We start from the raw sequence: 6667 nt of genomic DNA on the forward strand, positions 1-6667 counted from the left end.
GCATCACATAGTTTATCTTTGACAAACTTTATCTTAGGTAAGCTAATGACAAGATCATGTTTGGTTAACTTATTTAAATGATCCATATGAATATGGGCAGCTCTTTTATGCCATAACCATGATTCATTATTGTTTACCAAAAGACATTTTACTTTCAAAGATAAATCATTTAAAGAAATCATAAAAATGTTATTAATTCTTGTACCTTTGAGTTTTACCTCATTGGTGACTTCATCGATGATCAAGCATTCTTCCTTAGTGAATTTGATCTTGAAGCCTTTGTCACAAAGTTGGCTAATGCTTAGAAGATTATGCTTTAGTCCTTCAACATAAAGAACATCTTCAATGGATGTGAAAGGTGGTGCACCAACTTTGCCTTTGCCAAGAATTCTTCCCTTATTGTTGTCTCCATAAGTGACAAAACCCTTGGCCTTTAACCTTAGATCTGAAAATTGGTTTAGGTCACCCGTCATATGCTTTGAACAACCACTATCTAGATACCATAGGTTTGAAGTGGTCTTCAAGCAAACCTACAAAACAAATTAAGTTTTGTTAGGTACCCAAATGGCTTTGGGTCCATCATAGTTAGTTCCTTTCTTCACCCATACATAATGTCCACTAGGAACACTGAAGTTCCTTACATAACAAGCATTGGGTGTGTGACCAATAATACCACAATAAAAACAGGTAGGTTCAAAGTTACTTCTATATCTAGGAGGATAAGATTTCTTCTTAACAAAGTTCTTCCTTTTAGGATAATGTTGCATTACTTTAGGCTTAATCACTTTCTCTTGAATTGGTTGGTTACTAGCCTTGACAAAGATAGTCTTGTTGGATGTTGGTTTATCAAATTTAGAGAAACCAAGTCCGCTCTTATCATTGGAGTATCTTTGTGTGCTAAGAACATTTTCCAATCCAATTTGCCCTTTTTCATATCTTTCTAAAACACGTTTTAATTGGACAATTTGGAAGGAAAGTGATTCACAATTCTTGCATACAACATTATCTTCTTGAACACTAATCATTTTTTCTTTGTCATCTTTATGTTCTACTTCAATTATCTTAACCTTCTCTTCTAACGATGATATTATTTTCTTTTGAGATGAGATAGTTTTATAGAGAATTTTGCATTCTTTTAATAATTCTTCTATTGCACCTTGCGCACCATTATCAAAAAGAGAATTATCATAACTAACCTCGCCTTCTTCATCGTCGGAGTGGTGTGATGCCATTAGTGCTAGGTTTGCACTTTCGTCACTATCGGAGTCCGATGAGGAACTTACTTCATTATCTTCCCATGCTATGTAGGCCTTTTTATTTTTGAACTCCCTTTTGCCTTTGAATACATTCTTCTTCGAAAGCTTTGGACATTCCGGCTTTATGTGTCCTTGTTTCCCACATTCATAGCATGTAACTTCTTGTGATGAAGTGGATGCTTCTTTATCTTTATGCTTTGAGAATTTCTTTCTTTTGACATAGTTAGTATTATCAATATTATTTTTATTACCAAAAAATTTGCCTAACCTTTTTACAAGAAGCAAGAAGTTTTCATCTTCATCCGATGCGTCTTTTATTTTGCTTTCTATTGAATCTACTTTTAATGCAATGCCTTTGGATTTCTTCTCTAAGTTCTCATGCTTTTCCAATCTTCCAAGTTCTGTCTCATATTCTTGAAGTTTTCCAAATAGTGTTGCGGAAGTAAGTTTTGATAAATTCTTCTTTTCGGATATCGCCGTCACTTTTGGTTGCCACTCCCTTGTCAAAGATCTGAGTACTTTAAGATTAAGTTCTTCGGTAGTAAGAGTCTTACCAAGTGCCTTCAAGTGATTTGTCAAATGTACGAATCGTTTTTGCAAATCGAGAATAGTTTCTCCGGGCTTCATTCTAAACAGTTCGTACTCTTGGCTTAAAGTATTCAACCTTGATCTTTTAACTTCAGCGGTACCTTCATGAGTTTCTACAAGGGTATCCCAAATTTCCTTTGATGTTGTACATGTTGATATTCGGAAGAATTCATCCATACTAAGAGCACCATGAAGAAGACTGATAGCCTTTTTGTCAGCAAGAGCCCTTTTTCTATCATTATCATCCCATGACGCTTTAGGTTTCTCCGATCCAACACCATTAATGACCGTTGTAGGAACATGAGGACCTTGTAGGACAGCCTCCCAAACTTCTTCTCCTTGTGCTTCTAGATGAGCCTTCATTTGGATTTTCCAAAAGTCAAAATATTCACCACAAAACAATGGAGGCTTGTTGTTAGAACCACCATCTTTGAAAACCGGTCTTTGATTTGCGGAAGCCATTCTGGATCTTTAGGAACAAGTTACCTATAACTTGCTCTGATGCCAAATGTAAGTATAAGAGTGCGCCTAAGAGGGGGGGTGAATTAGGTTTTCAAAAATTTAATCGGTTTTATGAGAATACTTCTAATAAATTTTGGTTAAGTGTTTGAAGGTTTTGTAAGGTTCTTTTCTTTACTTTGGTAATGGTGATGAATGCAATAAAGTGCGGGAAAAATAAAGAATGCAACGATATATACTGGTTCCCCTCACAATCCGAGAGTACTCCAGTCCCCTTTCAAACACGAAAGAGATTTCACTATAGTTAGAATTATTGTACAAGCCTATGCCTACTATCTAACCTATAGGGTGATCAAAGGTTCTTAACACCTTTAAGATCAATCAACACTAATGTGAATGAAGAACAATCCTCTTCAAACACACCACTTACTTCCAACAATCCTGGATAGTAAGGAGATAATTTTCTTTGAACTTTTACAAGAGATTTAGATGAAGTTTGTATAGCACTATCAATCTTGGATTGATCTTCTTCTTCAAATAAACAATTCTCAAAATGAATATAAGTGTTCACAATGTATGCATGAAACTTTAAATGGATTTCTCAATGAAAATGTGTATAGAAAGTTTCACTTGAAAGTAAGATTTGATGAACACTTGGAAATATTGAAAGATGAAGAATATATGGTTTATGAATTGTTAATGAAGAAGGTGAATAATGATTTTGAAATATGTAGAATTTATAGTGTGTTAAACACCTCTTTGAATGGTTATTTTTCCATGAAACAATGCAATGATCAAGTGGTATGAAAAAGAATTCGTTTGAATAAGATCATGCAATGAAAAAACACACTGGTTCAGTAGGAACCGGTTCCTGCCTGGGACAACCCGGTTCCTGCTGAACGTTACAGCAGAAAATTTGAATTTTGAACGTGGGAACCGGTTCCTGCATAGGGACAACCCGATTCCCCATAGTAAACCACAGAATGCTGAAAATTGAGAATGCTGGGAACCGGTTCCCCCATAGGGACAACCCGGTTCCTAAAACCTTTATTTTGAATTTTAACTATGAAAAAGGTTTTAAATGAACTTTTGAGGGATGACACTTTGTAGTATGATTATGATATGCATGAAAATATATTTGTGAACAATTATATGTCAAAGTGAGTATTGTTTATACCTTTGACATTTTAGCTTGATCCTTGAATCTTCACAAATTCTTCAAGACTTTGAAATGATGTATTTTTGCTTGATACTTGAAATTCTTTTTGCACATCCTTTATAGAAGCTTGATGTCCATATTGTCTTCATCAAAACACACTATGTCAGAGCGACCGACAAGACCAACTGGAGAACTACCTCTTCCAAAAGACTCCCAAAGCGGCTAATCTGCAGGATGCCACTCAAGCATCAAATCAGCAGAAGGGTGAGAATATAATTCATAATGAAAGCATGACAATTATAGTAATGCCAACAAGTATCATCAATAATCATACAACAAAGTAATCCACTCATTCAACCACAATCAATATATAAGTAATGTGACACATGAATGATAACATAAATATAAAGACAGACAATGATGAATGAGACTCAACTATGCATATGCATGTGGTACCAAATCCGGAGTAAAACTCCTCCTTGTCATTATGACAAATACACCTTTTCCGAGCATTATGCTGGGACTTCTTTCCCTCAGGAAAATACACCTTTGTCGAGCAATAAGCTACGACTAAATGTCATCGAGCATTTAGCCCCCACTGATGACCTCTTGCCACTCGGGCAAATACACCTTTTTACCGAGCATTAAGCCCCCACTGGTAATAATTGCCAATTCAGGCCACCTGTTAATAGCATTCCGCCATTAACGTAACGAAATGTTATGCTGTGCAAATATATGACTCTATTACACGACAACAACATCATCAACAATATAACACGGTCACATACCCACGTTACACCGTTTATATTCTATCCAAAAGGATACATCACCAATTAATAACATCGTTATCAATTACATCACACAATAATTACCGCACGGGCATTAATAAGCACACAACACACATTCACCATCAAAACATACTAGCCACATCGGCATAAACGATCGCATAATTGCATCACATCAACAAGTTGTAATAACAACAATTCAACAATGATAATACATCATTCTCATCACAACAATTACTTGCCATAAGGCCACACATCATGTTAATAACAAACAACCAAACATTGTCACATGTTAAGAATGAACATTCATTAATACATAACACATATGAACATGATTTCATGTTAATCCACACCCCAACAACAATTGCAACCAAGCACTATGATTATTCATCAATCATATTGCGCATATAAACAATTATGTGTTTTCATCAACAACACCTCATAACCAATTAATCACAAACTAACCAAGCCTATACTATCATATAGAACATCCAACTAGCTTCCTAAAACTTCGAACGGCGTACGAAACGGAGCTACGGATCAAAAGTTACAAGGTTTCAAAGTTTGGATAATTGAACATACTACACAATTCATCACTTGATCCTAATAAAAATAATAGGAGACTACATCCTATGAATCATTTAATTAGATAATAGTATAGTTCATTGCATTAGCTTTCCAACGCTTCGAACGGCGACAAAATCGGAGTTACGGTTCAAGAGTTACGAAGTTTCAAAGTTTTGGAAAAACAGAAAATGCTGTTGGCCGCTCAGCGGGCCGCTAAGCGGAAATTCCAGAAACGGACCAACGAAAACTCTGCTCAGCGGGCCTGAGGCCGCTTAGCGGACCTGAGAAAAACCAGAAAAAACCCAGCACGAACAGAACTATCTCAAGCCCCTTATACCCACCAAAACCACTCCAAAACATCATTATAACAACAATACAACACATACATACCATAGAAACAACCTAACATCAAACTTTTCATGGTTGATTCATCAATATTTCTCAAACCCTAACTTTATCTCCAAACTCAAACAAGCCATGGAAATGGAAAACAAACATCATCAATGAAGATATCTATCATCATACTACACATACACACCACAAAATCATGTTCATAACTTCAAAGCTCACAAAACTCATAATCTACCATTGTTAGCCAAAGCATGGAAAATGAACAAGAACAAGAACAAGAACAAGACTATAAGAATCATACATTCAAGATAAATTAGATTCACCCCCTTACCTTGGATTTGTTCTTGGATCAAGGTTTGTTTTGATCTCCACAAAATCTCTTTTCCTCTTCTTCTTCTCTTTCTCTCTTCCTTTTCCTTTTCTTCTTTCTTCTGTTTTTCTTTTTCTTTCTTTCTATTCTCTTTTCTTATAAAGAAAATATCTATTTTACGGTCTAAACTCAATTGCTCAGAAAAACCCCAAAACGCCGAATATTACCTTAATAATATTTCTAGTACCAAAAATATGAAAACCTTCAATTAAATATTAGTCCGCCATCCCGAACTAATACCGACTGAAACAACTCCAAAAACGGTAAAATTCCAATAAACGTCACAAACATCCAAATTAAGCATATACTTATTTTTCCGGGCATTACACTGATGATAAGTACCTTTACGCAGAAGGTATGGGAAATGTCAAAGTCAGAGTAAAGAATGGGAAGAATGTTCTGATCAAAGATGTTTGGTATATTCCTGGAATCAAAAGCAATCTGATGAGTGTGGGTCAGCTCATTGAAAAAGGTTTCTCAGTTGTTATGAAGAACAACCTCTTGAAGTTGTATGATTCCAATCAGAAGTTGGTTATGCAATCTGAATAGGGAAGTAACAGAACATTCAAGGTGAATGTAGAAACAGCTGAAACAGAGTGTCTGAGTGTTGAAGGCTCAGAAGGTGATAGTAAGCTGTGGCACAAGAGGTTGGGGCACTTGAACTATAGAAGTCTGGGACATCTAAGTTCTAAGAAGCTCGTACATGGCATTCCTAAGATTGCGAAGCCTGAGAAGTCATGTGAGGTGTGCATGAAAGGCAAAAACCCAGATTGCCATTTGTATCAGAAGTTGCTCCAAGAGCAAAGCATGCTCTGGGAGTAATGCACTCTGATGTGTGTGGACCATTTCCAGAACCTTCACTTGGAGGAAATAGGTATTTTGTGTCTTTTGTGAATGAGTTCACAAGAATGACATGGGTAACACTTATCAAGTTTAAGACTGAGGTGCTCACAGAATTCCAGAAGTTCAAGGTGAAGGTTGAGAAGCAGAGTGGTCAGAAGATAAAGATTCTCAGAACGAATGGTGGAGGCGAGTATAACTCCACAGAATTCCATAAGTTCTGTGATGATAATGGAATTGAGCATGAGGTGACTGCTCCTTATACTCCTCAACACAATGGTCTTGCTGAACG

Source organism: Vicia villosa, unplaced genomic scaffold, assembly GCF_029867415.1.
Source record: "Vicia villosa cultivar HV-30 ecotype Madison, WI unplaced genomic scaffold, Vvil1.0 ctg.001340F_1_1, whole genome shotgun sequence".
Lineage (NCBI taxonomy): Eukaryota > Viridiplantae > Streptophyta > Magnoliopsida > Fabales > Fabaceae > Vicia > Vicia villosa.